Raw genomic sequence first — 14,485 nt, 5'->3', positions numbered from 1 at the left:
CTTTCAATCATCTGGAGAAACTTCAAAAAAAAAGTTCCAAGAAGGAGCAAGAGAATGAACAGGAGAGGATGGTGTGCTGTGGAGATTAAGTGCTTTGAGTTTTTGGCAAACAGAACACCGTGGAGATCTATTCTGCTCCTGCATATCACTTGGGATGTGTACTAACAAGCCAAACTTTGCTTCCCAGGAGGATGTACCACAAAGTACAGTGGCCATAAGCGAATGCTATGCATGTCTCCACTCCTCATTCTGTTCCTCAGGGCCCAACAGCCAGCTTTCCGGTCTGCAAGGGCATCTGTGCTTCTCAGTCTCTGGGCCTTTGCACATGCTGTATCTCTAGCTCAGACCAGGAGTGCTCCTCCCCCTGAGCCCCTTCTGAAGGACTTTGCCTTTTCCTATACGCCCCAGAGCATTTGTCACCGCTTCTTTGAAACCTGTGGATCACAAACCCTGCACTCCCACTGTACCAAGGAATGAACAGTTCCTCCCCTGAGATGCCTCAGTGCCTTGAATGTACTTGACAATGTATATAATACCTGTTTGTGTCTCACCACAGGGCACGCTTCCTATACGGGGCCACGTCCTATTCATCTTTGAATCCTTAGTCAAGCAACGTCCAAAGGAAAGGTGCTCCATAAACGTTAAATCTAATGGAGTCTTTTAATAAAATGATGAGTGTAACCTCTAACACTATAAAAATTAAACAAAAACCCTCAGAAGCAACAATGTGCACTAAAAATTAATTTGAAAGTTTCCTTCCATGTACAGTTAGCAAAGTACTTTACTTTTATAGGCCTCTTCTGTGCTATAAAACTCCTGAGTATTCTAAAAATATTTAAAAAATAGGCATTTAGAACCTCTTTAATGAAGTACTTCCAAATGTGGCTAAGCTGTTTGAGGCTTTCCCCACAGCAGGTAAAAACCAGCATTGGAGCCGAAGACCAGGAAGCTGGGAATTCCGGCCCAGAGATGGAGAGGAGGCAAGTGGAGGCTCCACAGGTGTTAGGCGACACCGTTCTTGGAGGCTTCCTGGGCCATGCTGGAGATACATGGTTAACAAGTTAAGCGCCCAGTCAGTCACCGGTGACTGACACTATGCTCTCCGTCCAGAAGACAAAACAGGCTGGGCGCTTAACGTGTTCAAGGGCCAGAAGTTCTCTGGAAGGCTGTTTGGATATGGAGAGCTGCTTCCCGGACACCTGCAAAACAGTCAGTGCATCTCAAATCCTCTTCCACGTCTGGCCGTGGGTATGTGGCGGCGTTCTGGAGGCCTGCCACCTCACCTACCATCTGACCCCGGTGGCTGCTCACGTCTGAAGTGTAAATCAGGCTTTATCTGCCACCTCATGGCACTGTAAATCCATTCTTGTCCTCTCTCCTGATTTTCTAATGGCCCTTGTTTGTAAGTGCTTTACGGTAAAGGGTGTTTGAGAAAGCCATTAGTCTATCTCACAAGTTAATGTTCGAAAGAACAAAGGCTGGTCTAAAGCAGAGCAGGAAGCAAAACATAAAGAGGGGGTGTGAACCCCCAAAGAGAAGTATTAATTATTTTATTTGCTTTCTAAGAGTTTAGTGTAAAATGTGGCCATTAGACCCTATTATTATTAGGATTTCAGTGTTATATTCCACTTTATTTTTTATTTTATTTTAAAAAATGTTTTTTATTGATTTCAGAGAGGAAGGGGGGAAGAGAGAGAGAGAGAGAGAGAGAGAGAGAGAGAGAGAGAGAGAGAGAGAAACATCACTGATGAGAGAGAATCATTGATCGGCTGCCTCCTGCATGCCCCACACTGGGGATTGAGCCTGCAACCCAGGCATGTGCCCTGACCGGGAATTGAACCGTGACCTCCTGGTTCATAGGTCGATGCTCAACCACTGAGCCATGCTGGCCGGGCTTATATTCCAATTTAGATCCAGATTGCAATCCTTCATTTTTTTTTTCTCGTGTGAGGAACAACAATTTAATATTCTATTAATTGTTTACTTTAATATTTGAGTAAACTACAACTATGTAAAACCCATGTAAGCACTTTCCTATGCTTGGCTATGCCAGTGTGTATTTACTGCAGTGTGGAAAAGCATTAATTAAGCTGTTGGGTAACGTCCCTTCGTATCACTTTGAGGTACGACCATGTGAATAGTGAGAAGGCTAATGGCTGTGCTCATATCTCGGCAGCAGATGGCTTTTCACTCTTGCCTCATTTCTCAGAGGTTCTGCAAAAGCCAACCACATGAAATGACTTTCGCATCTCCTTTCATAGTTCTCCCTGCAGCGCCATTTTTGTTGGGCCGCGTACACCTGCTTTCACTAGACTCTGGTCTCATAAAACTGTCAGTGCTTCCTTTCGCCAGAACACATTAGCATTGTTTAAAGCATCATGCATCCCTTTCTTTTGACCGCCGTAACTCCTTATAAGCAGAACTTACAAGAGTTAATTCCTTGGTCCTCCTTTAAGGTGATACAAATACAGATCAATATGAGTGACACGTTGAACATCCACATCACCCTCATGTCCGTGTACTCACAAGGACAGGATGTCTATGGAGACATATTTAGAACCGAGAAAGGGAAAAACTACAACTTATCTGAGAGATTGGGAATGGGAGAAGATGGAAGAGAAAACACAGGGAAGACACCTTAATGTTCACATAGTGTTGTTAAGGGTCAAAGGAAAGACATCCAGAATTTTCATGGCCCCCAACATTTCTGAAATAATCAGGTAAAAGATGGAACCCTGAGGCCTGTTCCTAGAACCCAGGTGTGTTTTACGTGTTAAATCCTTAAAGACTTGAAATTGCTGTTATCAGGAGGGAGAAGGCTGGTGTGGTCTGTGAGCAGACCTGTGAATTTCTCACTGCAGAGCAGTCCAGCTCAGGGATCTAACGGTCCAGTTGAGGCCTTTCTGTTGAGATGGAGAGGTGTAGCTATAGATGTGACGTTTTCTAAGACTTTGTGACTTGCCAAACTCTCCATTAGCTACTTTGAGGACAAATGTATTTTAAAGCAACTGGATATTCACTCACCACCCCCTCCCAATTATTGTTAAGTTTTTAATTGGGTAAAGTCAACTTGTGCCAGGCAAACATAGAGAAATTTATACTGATTATACATAGTACTGTGGAAAACTTTTAATATAAAATAATCAGTGAAAATAGAGATTTCAGGTTTGGGGGGATGGTGAGGATAAGCTACACAACAAATGTAAGACGATATAGCTAATGTTATAAATATATCAGTTTTTTCCAATGCTCCAGTTCTGAGCCAAGGAAGAAAAAAATCTCTGGAGAAGGTTATGGATATTTTTGCTTTTCACAATCATCAGTTACATAAACGTATGAATAAAATGAGCTTTTGGAAATAGAATTGATAAATGGCTGTTACATACTAAATAATAGCTTATGTTATTTTTTTCCAATATGCTAGGTTTTGGATGGGTAATTTATTTGATAATTCAGAATAGTCTGAAATGGGAAGTTTGTATTTTTCCTATGCTCTCTGTGCTTCAGATTACCCCTCCAAATATGGGAATAACCTCTGATTGCTTATCAATTGCCTTGAGAGTCTCAGATGGAAACGAAGCTCACATTGCTAAATATTTGTACTGGGTCTAGTGATAGATCACCTGAGCATATCCCTTCCTTAACAATTAACTTCAATTTCAAAGACATTTAGAGTCTTTTGGAAGACATTTAATAGCAAGTGAAGTGATTTGTGGAAAGACTGTGAATTTCATTCTTTCAGATGAAAGATGATAATGGGATTGAAATCTTTCCTTTTGATTTATTCGTTGTGTTCCCATTTCTCACACAGTGAAACTTCATATTTTTTTTCTGGGAACTGCACTTGCTTCAGCTCCATACCTGTGACAATTATTAGAGGGCTGGATTGCTTTATGGGCCCTAGGTTAAGACTTTGGGGTACATTTAGTATTCAATAGGTAAGGCTTTAAAAGCCTGGCAAAAAGAGAACACTGTTGTGAAAATAGCTTTAAGCAGGCAAAGAGTGAGAGTGAGAAGAAGGAACTAACTAGGAGATGTATTTCAGCATCTTAAATTGATATCTTTTTGGAGGATGTGTGAGGAAAAAAAATAAGGTATTGAGCACGGAATTGGAAAACGGAGAATCCAGAAATTAGAAATAAGATCTAAAAAACAAAACAAAACCAAGAAGAAAAAAGATCTAAGCAAAAACATTGCTTTTCTCATAAATAACTTTCCCTATATATTTGTTACATGGGAAATGTTTATAATGGACTGTGTGGGCTTTTGTTCATCACAGCTGCGAAGAAACCAACAATACTGCTTCCTAAAGCCACCTCCCCCCCCCCCCCCCCCCCACTCAAGGATGAGCCTCCTCCTCTTTGAGCTCTGAAATGGAGGGCTGGGAGCTTTGGGGATGGTTGGAGATTTCAATCTTGATGAGAAATTCCTTGTCAGTGACAAGTTGCCATAAAGCAGGGCCGTTTTCCCAGAGGGGCTGGTAAAAATACACACACATTAGTAAAGTAAAGCAAGAGGAAGACTCTGCCAGGGTGAGCTGTCCAGTTAGAAGTCAAAATGTTTGTGCACACCAGACAGTGTGTCTGGCTACCTCGAGGGAGGGTCCATGTTTGGTCTGGGAAAACAGTGCCATGTTTACCACCAGGGAAGGCCTTTGGATGAATAACAATGACCAGAACCCAACAGCCAGAAGAGGCTCCTTTATAAATGGCTGTCTCATCAGGTTGAATGGGAGTGCTTTCAGCATGTTGGAGGTCGAGCACAGCGGCTCCAGTCAGAGGTTAGCACACGAGTCTGTCAACCCAGGCCCTTCCACGGGGCTGCCTTTCACCGGAAGGTGACCACCCACTTGACGGTGTCGCAGTGGTGATACCCCAGTTGTCTTTCAGTTTCCTTTCTTGGGGTATCTTTGGGGGACTCTCCAGTGTGGAGCACTTGGCATATTCTAGAGCACGGATTTTCAACCCGTGTGCCGCAAGAAATTTTTATTTTATTTTTATTGGTTTCAGAGAGGAAGGGAGAGGGAGAGAAAGATAGAAACATCAAAGATGAGAATCATTGATTGGCTGCTTCCTGCACGCCCCCTACTGGGGGTCGAGCCAGCAACCCGGGTATGTGTCTTGACTGGCAATGGAACCATGACCTCCTGGTTCATAGGTTGATGCTCAACCACTGAGCCATGCTGGCTGGAACGCAAGAATTTTTAAAACATGTAATACCTGACTATTTAGTCGGGGCATTAACCTCTTTTCCCTTAGATTGTTAAATAAAATAAAATGACAACAGCCAACACGGCAATCACCATCTGGTGTGAGTGAATCAAAATCATACCTATTTTTTTTTGTCAGATCAGCAAAAAAATATAACATATTTTTGGGTACACCACAGAATTTTAGTAATTAGTTTGTGTGCCATGAGATGAAAAAGGCTGAAAATTGCTGTTCTAGAGAGCTGCCTCATCAATTCTCACTTTCCAACCAAAGACTTTTCGGACACAGACATCAAAGAGGGCAGTGTGTGATATTGGTGGAGAGGCAGTCATATAAAAGCCAATGCTGAGGCCCTCGGTGTGGCTCAGTTGATTGAGCATCATTCCATGCACCAGGAGGTCACCAGTTAGATTCCCAGTCAGGGCACATGCCCGGTTTTTCCGGCTCCATCACCAGAAGGGGGCATGCAAGAGGCAGCAGATCTGTTTCTATCTCTCCTTCCCTTCTTCTCCTTTCCTCTCTCTGAAATAAATGGAAACATATTCTTTAAAAAAAATAAATAAAGGGTACTAAACGCCAGTGCTGGTCAGGTCACAATTGTGTAATTATTTATTTCAACTTTCCAAAAAAGGAGGGGCGTTTTATTCAAGGCAGGCAGAATCAGCCTGTTTCCCAGCTGTGAAATTCTATTGATAAAAGTGTTAAGCAAAGGGCAGGGTAACTATCGTCTGCCAGGCCTCTCTGTGTCTTCATCTCTGTGACCCGGGCATGTGTCAGGCCCAGACTGAACTGACCAGAAGGACTTTGATTTGATGACCGTTAAAGGTCAGGCACATAATGGGATCAGATGTGTCAGCGGAGGAAGTATGTAGCATAATAGATTAATAGTAATTAAGTAGTCGTGTTTAATAAGAGTCATCAGAGTTAAAGGCAGTGTTAGAATGATTGGCCTGGGAAGGGAAGAGAAGGCATAAGAAAAGGAGGGGAGAAATATGTCAAGGAATAATCTTTTTGTTACACCAAAGAAAAGACCAGAGGAATTGTGTGTGTGTGTGTGTGTGTGTGCACGGGCGCGCGTGTGCTTGCTGTTTTTTTGTTTTGTTGTGTTCTAGATGGTATATTTTTTAAAGGCAAGGAGTGTAGGTAGAGGAGAGTTAAATTTTATAACTTTATAAATGACCCCAAATCATCCTAATTCAATGTATGTGTTTCTAGAAAAGGCAAACCACAAAGCCTCCAATAAAAATTGCTTCAACAAATAGTTCAAACATTAATCTACAATTTCTATGGGATGAGAATCTGGGTTGTTGCTGGTTTTTGATTTTTATGTAACTCATCAAACTCCTAGAATTAATTGATTGATTGTTCAATGAAAGCTGTGCAAGTTTGAAAGTTACAATTCTTCAATAATATAATATCATATTATTATGAAACATTATTGTTTAGTAAGGGAGCACGTTGAACTAGAACTTATGAACAAGGCAGTTTGGAGGTATTGTAACGATCACAAATTTTCAGTATTACTTTTGTCAGTTTGCACAAACCACCTTTGGTTGTCTGGACTGATATGTGGATTATCTAGGTTTAATGTAGAATGACCAGGTGTTGAGAATGCAAACAGCTAATCAGGACTTTGTTGACCACACCATCTAGTGATGAAGAGTCCAGGTGAGGGGCTTCCCATCTACACTGCACTGTAACTTGACAAGTCTCAATGATCCACGCTTCATGTAGTATCCTTCCTAGTTCTCTGTGCCACAGATATATGGGGAGGGAGTGTTCTGGATTTCAGGAGTTCTACTTATTCTTTTCATCTGATCTTTGACTCAGTAAATAATCTCTATCAGGAAGCAGAGTTGAATTGGGAAAATATTGTGAAGGGAAAAAGTTTTTTATGAATTACCTGCCCTTCCTTCTTCTTGCGACCATGACCCGGGGCAGTCTGACCCCAGAGCCTATGATCTTAACCACTCCGTTATACTGTCGGTGAGACCTCAAGGGTATGGCTTGATTTTATGAGAGTTTGATCTTATCTTTGAGACTCTGGAGCCAGAAAGTGCCAGGCACACAATAGAAGCTCCATAAATGAAAGGTAATAGTCTTTTAATCAGATTAACTAACCCCCACTGATATATTTTTTAAAATTCTTTATTGTTGAAAGAACTCCCACTGATATTTAGCTAACTATTCAGTCTGACAAAAATGTCTCAAGAATATGGTGATATAATCTTTGCACATAGGTGGAAGTTTGAAATGATATATGAGATGTATTGGGGTGGGTGCCACAAATGGTATCAGTCATAGGGTTGCCTACTTTTGATATCTCAAAATGGTCTCTCTTAGCATATGACCCACAAGGAAGCCAGGTCTTAGATACACAGAATTTTATGGCTGGAAGTGACGTTAGTTCAACCCTTTCTCTTAAGGATGACGTGACTATTGGCAGAAGCTGTGGGGGAATCTGTTGGCATCTGCGTGACAGCCCAAAATAGTTAGTATGGAGAAAGAGCATGTGGAGTGCTTGAAGCACAAACTGCCAGCTTTTAAACTTGATGGCTAATGTCCCATATCCTGTGAATCTTAAGGAAGTTTCTCATAGGGTTTTGCATTACCTCTTATGTCAGTGTTAGCAGGTGATGGTGGTGGCCCATGGTGACAGTGTAGATTTAGCCCTGCAGATGCTCTAGGCACCTGTTTATAAGCAATTTGAGGAGGGCACAGGAAACAACTCCTGCGTGAGCTTGTTTGTTTTTCCAGAAACATTTATAAACAATCAAATGTATCAAACAGCTATCCTACAACTACTACTATTGGGACTACTGATTGCTAACATTTACGAAGTACTTACTACATGCCAAGCGTTGTTCTAAAGACTTATTTGTATTAGTTCAATTAATTCTCACAAAAATGAAATGAAGTGGTTGATATTAACATGCCCATTCTGTAGATTAGAAAACTGAGGCCTGAAAACTTAAATTCTCAATGAAGACGTTAATAAATGCCAAATGGAGCAAAGTTTCAAATTAATAGGAAAATTCCTCAATAGTATTTGATATACTGAACTATTTTATCTATAGGGTGTTCTAAAAATGTATACACACACTTTGAATAGTAATAAAGGCAGTGCTTATTAAAATACATGTCACTTTCAAAGTTGAACTAGGCACTGTTAAATTATGTATACATGTTTTGGGGACACCCTGTATTTTAATACCTTTACAAGGCTGGATCTGAGCTAGAATAGACATAGGCTTTCTAAGCTGGAAAGGAATTTAGAAAGCACCTAGCTCATAGCATCAGTTCATTGATTTAGAATTTGAGACTCAGAGAGGTGAAGTGACCTTCCTGAGATCACACAGCTCTCTGAATACATACTTTAAGCCCTGTTCCCTTTCTCCTATACCAGTCTCTGTTTTTCATGCTACTTTTTCATTTTCATAAAAGACTAAATAAAACATTTATTTAGTCTTCTATCTTTTTCCATTTTCTCTTCAATAGAAGAGAAAACAACGATGCTTTTTAAAAAAACACACAAAAAACTAGACTTCAACTCCTTGTTAAGTAAGTAGTTATTAGCACTGGCTGCATTAGAATCTATGGTGTAGGAGGCTAGGACCTTTGCTTGCTCTCATGAGCCTGGCGTCTGGCTGGCTATACCTTGATAAAAGTAATACTAGGTGTTCTCAGCCTTTCTTATTTGCCCCCACTAGGGTCTTTTGACTGTGGTTACGTCTGAGCCCTTGGAGACAACCTTGGCTGAATCACTTAAAACACATTTTAATCACAACCAAGCACCTTATTCTACCAAAATAACTCCTTTCAAAAGTGCCCCAACTCGATCAATAGACAAGCATCAAATGGCGATAGGAAAGCCGAAAGCAGACATCATAATTAGACTGCTAAATTGAAAGAGCAGAATGATTTAGCAATGATTGAACATTTGGCAAAGAATTGTTCATCAGGCTTTATCCCAACTCTTTCAACAGAGGAGGGGGAGTCTTCTGAGAACTGTTTGACATGGGGCAACAGCAATTAAAGCCCTCCATCGTGCACAGAGAGGAAGCAGAAATGAGTGTGTTTGCCAAATATGGCACTGTGGGCATTGGAAGCCAGAGGTTGCAATGGAAATAAACCTGTTGAAAACCAAATAAGATGAACACCAGGGAGTACAAAAGAAGGAAGGAAGATGACCATCACTCGGGCCCTCAGAGCCGTGTGTTAAAATGAGAATTCTGTCCCCTTCTAAGAATAAGTCTTCCAGTATTCACTTCAGGAAGTCCCATTGCTTCAGCTTGGATGGCTAATCTGAAAAACAAAGCAATTGTTTGTTGACATCTTATTCTAGCAGGTGCAGTTCCATTTTAAACAAGAAGCCGCTATTGTTTTCAGGAATCGTGTTGATGACTGTCTTAGAACATGAAGGGCTGGTTCCGCAGGGGGGACACCCGGGAGCTGTTTTTCACTTTAGCCTTTGGGCCCATTAGTTCTCATCCTCTGGACATTTATGACCAGCACCCCCTAGAGGTTTATGCCTTGATTAAAAAAGTAAGCTCCCTTTGATAAACAATTACGTCTGATTTTGATGTTCTGAAAATTCTTGGGCAGGAAGACGCAAGTAGGGCTGTCCAGATGTTTGTTTGGTAGTCCCTAGACATCTGGGGGTACAGGGTACACTTATCATCTTTGATGTGGCGGAAGGTTAATCAGCAAGGGTGAGGGCCGTGGTGGCTAAGTAACAAGTGAGAAGCGACTTTGGCATTAGGGGTTGGTGGTGACCTGCCTTTGTTAAATCAGAAGATGCCTGATGCCCCATCTTCTCCCCAGGTAGAGCAAACCTTGGGGTGCTTCTATGTTTTATGAGCACACAGGAGAGGAAGGACCAGGCGGGGGAAGGCATCCAGGTCTCTCCTTTTGTGTAGCAGTGACACATTGCCAGCCCGGCCTTATTTGTGAGATGTGGAACTGTGTGAAGTGCTCCGGGTGATTTACGGGCAGCATGGAGCAGTAATCCCTCCCCTGGCTCTCCCCTGGCCTTCTCCTCGCAGCAGCACTAAATATCCAGCCCGACTGGGGATGCGCTGCCGCTGGTGGACTCCTGGGTGAGGGCTGTGTTAGCCTCGCGATTTACTTTTTCCAAACCACGATAAATTCAGGCACAAATGGCAGCAAAATTAACTGTGAAAATGGCACCATATTTTGCAGGCTAGTAGCTCTTGTTGGCTCAGATTGGGTTTGGCTTTTATAGTTGATTCTTTTAACTAGAGAAAGAGCGGCCCTTCTCTTTCCACCCCTTTCTTTTCTAATTTTGTTGTTTAGATTGTTTAGATGAGAGATTACCAGCTTAACAAAATGCTGCTACTAAGTAGAAGAAATGACTCTCTTTCCTTGAGAGGACAATGGCTTTTCAGTAAAATAGTTGAGCCCACGATATAGTTCGTGTTAGATTGCAGTATCTTCTGCGAGAAATGCCCATTTATTTTTCATTACAATAGTCACCAAACAAATATTTAATTGATTTATGCTGTATGTCTCGCATGCAACGGGGAAGCAAAAGGTGAATTAATATTACTAAGCCAGAAGTATTCTGATGTTTTTAGGCCAGTTACATGGCAGTGGGTGTAAGCCCATGCAGTAGGCTACCTATTAGTTGTTGTTTAACAACCTACTGCTTTTGGCTGTATTTTATCCTTTCTATTTTTGATAAAGTGAACTGAAGTAGTATCTGGTTAAGGTTGACAAGTTATGTAAAAAGCCAATGGGTAATCTTGAAATAAAATCTAGTCTCCTTGCCAGCTCAGTCTGTACTTTCTGCCCCCCTCATTCCCATTCCCATTCGTCTTTGTCCAGGTTGATGCTCAAATATCTTCAGTGACTCCCTTTTCCCATTAGATGGTGACATGATGCATGTCAGTGTGGTACTCAAGACCATGCAGCACACTGAGGAGGCCTCTCCACTCCCATTCCAGTCTCCTTTTCTTGTCCTGTAGACATGCTTCCCCATGTTTTCTGTTAATGTCACCTGCAGTTCCCCGACTCACCAGCTTTGTCCACACTGCCATACTGGAGGAATGGATGCTTTAGCCCTGACCTGAAGGGCAAGTGGGAATAAACAAGATAATGGGAAGTGTGTGTGTGTGTGTGTGTGTGTGTGTGTGTGTGTGGTTCAGACTGGGCTTGTCATCTATTTCTTGGGCCTTGTTAGGCAAGTCATTTATTGTTTCCATGTTGAGATTTCTTCATTTTTAAAATGAGATGAATAGTCTACTATAGGCCTCATATAAAGACTAAATGAGATGCTAGATATGAGATTATGGTGTTTTGTGTTTTTTTTTTTTTCATTTTGATGGCACTGAACAGGAAGGAAAGGAAGCCTTAGTGAGTGATGAAGAAAAGCTCAGGGTATGCCTGGAAGCCATGGAGTGAGGAATACTTTGCAGGAGAGAGCTTGGAGCGAGCCCATTGCAATGGCCAAGAGCAGGGGTCCTCAGACTTTTTAAACAGGGGGCCAGTTCACTGTCCCTCAGACCGTTGGAGGGCCGGACTATATTATAAAAAAAAACTATGAACAAATTCCTATGCACACTGCACATATCTTATTTTGAAGTAAAAAAAACAAAACGGCAAAAACACCCGCATGTGACCCACGGGCCGTAGTTTGAGGACGCCTGGCCAAGAGGATTGAGGCCCAAGGCTATGAAGAATGAAGATCATTCACTTTGATGGGAAAGGGAAGACAGTTGTTTGAAAAAGTGACTCGAGTCCAGTCAAGGTTCAGCATGATTGTAAATGGCTACCTGGACTTTGATTTCAGGTGGGCTGCCCATTCTTCGGCTAGAATCAAAATAAGTGTGAAATCTGCCCTCTTCATAGTCCTGCTCCTCCCCCCCGGGCACTAGATTCTGGCCAATGTGAGGTTGGGGACAAGTCTTGTATTTACTGACCAAAGTTGTTCAAAGAAGAGAAAAAAATCACTGATACCATAGCTCAAGCTCTATAAGCTACTTCACTTTTTCTTGAACTCTGTCTTTGGTTGTCGCTTCTAAAATCTTGGCCTCAAGTTTATTAACCTCATTCAGCATGGCATGAGAGAAGGCACCAAATCTAGCTTTTAATCCATCAAATCCACATTCTTTCTATTCAGAGTGTAGTTCATGAACGAGCATCATGGGCATCACTTGGGAGTCTGTTATAAAAGCAGAATCTCAGCACCCCCCACCCTCCACCTACTGAACCAAAATCTGCATTTTCACAAAATGTACAGATGATTTATGTAAACATTGAAGTCAGGTCGAGAACACAAACCTCACCCTGTGCACATCCACCCACACAAACACACATATACTCATTATGCAAACAATTCATTTTCATCACAAATATGACAAAAAAAATACAGAAATACATAAAAAATAAAAATGAACCATGGTCCTGCCTCTGTTAACACTTTCCCTATTTGTTTTAATCTTTTAATTGAAAAAAGTTTTTTTTTATGAGTAGGGGAGACCCATTCCTCTACCAAGCCATTCCAACATCTTCAAAATACATTCCAATCGCTGCTAGTACTAGGGAAGGGGGAAGAAAATAAAATGGAACATAACCTCACTTTCTGTTGGATCACAGGCCTCTATACCTTATAAGGCATTGGAGAATAGAATTGATTATTAACTTCAATCCACTCTACATGCATTTTAATTTTCAAAATTCACCGACTTGTGTGAGAAACAGATTTGGTATCCCAACTGGGCTCAGAGCTCTGTGCATCTGAGGTTCAACACTTATTTCATCTATGTGAGGAAGTTAATGGGAAAACATATCAGCATTTTCCGTCTTCTCTGGGCAGTCTACCTGAAAAGATTAATTGGCCTAACTCTAAAGGATGGCTTTATAGATGATTTTTTTTTTTTTTTGGCAGGGGTATTGGTTGAAACAATATTTTCTTGTGTTGAAACAGAATTCTTTGAACTTGAGAAGGGACTGATCATGGTGCTGCTTTTCAGCTTCAAGGAATGAATTTCTTTCTCTAAGCCCCCTATCTCTTCTTCCCCAAACTTCCAAATAATTTAATGCACCGAACTGGGATGACATGAAGCTTTCCCTGTTGCTTCCAAACTCCCTTTGGAAACCTCCAAGGTTTAGAGGTTTCTTAGCAGTTTTCATCAAACAGACAGCATGCTTCGGGTGTCAGCCTCATGAGCAGGAGCTGGTCCTGGGGGGAGAGGGGGGGGGAACCAGCAAGTGTGCCACAACACTGAGTTCTTGACTGACAGCAGCCCCTTGCCTGCTCCCCTCCAGCTTCAAGGGCAAGCAAGCTGGGCCATTCTAGAAGATTTGGAAAGGAGCCATCAACAGGAATCATTGAACAATTGCTCTGTGAAACTTAAGATAACACTTTGTTCCACCACAGTGGAATTGCTGTGTGACAGAAGGAAATCATCTGTTTAGTTCTTGATTAACATTTACGTGAGAAAAACAAAACTGATGCTCTGTAGTCAAAGCAATGCTTGTATTTACTTTAAAGAGCAACTTCTAACTCAGTACTATTATAGAATGACTGTAACTAGCTTTGAAGGGGTTGCTGTTTGAGTTGCAAAAACTAGAAAGAAAATTAAAAAAAAACCCAACACCTTTAAAGATGCTGATGGAATGCTTTCCAGCTACCAAATTAAGTTCCCTGATATTAAGATCTCCAGAAACAATGGTATTACGAATAGGATGGTATGAGGCAGTCTACCTCTATGGATGGTTAGTAGGTATGTGTGTGGGGTGGGTGATTTTACGGGTGTTCCCTTATTTACAACATATAGAAAAAGCTGAACAAGGTGTACTGAGTTCCTTATAAATTTCCCAACCAAATTAATAAAGCAAATATTTTACAACTAATATACAGGTAATATCATTAGTACTTGTGGTAAAAATGTTAATGGAAATGACTTTTCATCTAGTTCTCAAAATAAAGGATAAAATTCTTGTATTCATTCATCAGGCCCATATTTACTGAGGGCCCTCTATGTATAAGCACCATCTTGGGCCTGATGAGAGATACCATGATGAATAAGAAAAGGAGTTCTTGTGTTAACAACTTGAGAGTTGACTCGAGAGACAGGAATACAAGACATACAGGGTGGCACAAAAGTACATTTACAGTTGTGAGTATGTGAAACACAGAGTTTATTCTTGTACTATTACTTAATTATTGTACTTTCTACACAAACAACTGTACATGTACTTTGCCCCACCCTGTATTGAGAAAGTCAAGCCAAAGTAACAACTGTTCCTAA

This window comes from Eptesicus fuscus, chromosome 3 (genome assembly GCF_027574615.1).
Source record: "Eptesicus fuscus isolate TK198812 chromosome 3, DD_ASM_mEF_20220401, whole genome shotgun sequence".
Classification (NCBI taxonomy): Eukaryota; Metazoa; Chordata; class Mammalia; order Chiroptera; family Vespertilionidae; genus Eptesicus; species Eptesicus fuscus.
This window is presented reverse-complemented; position numbering follows the sequence as displayed.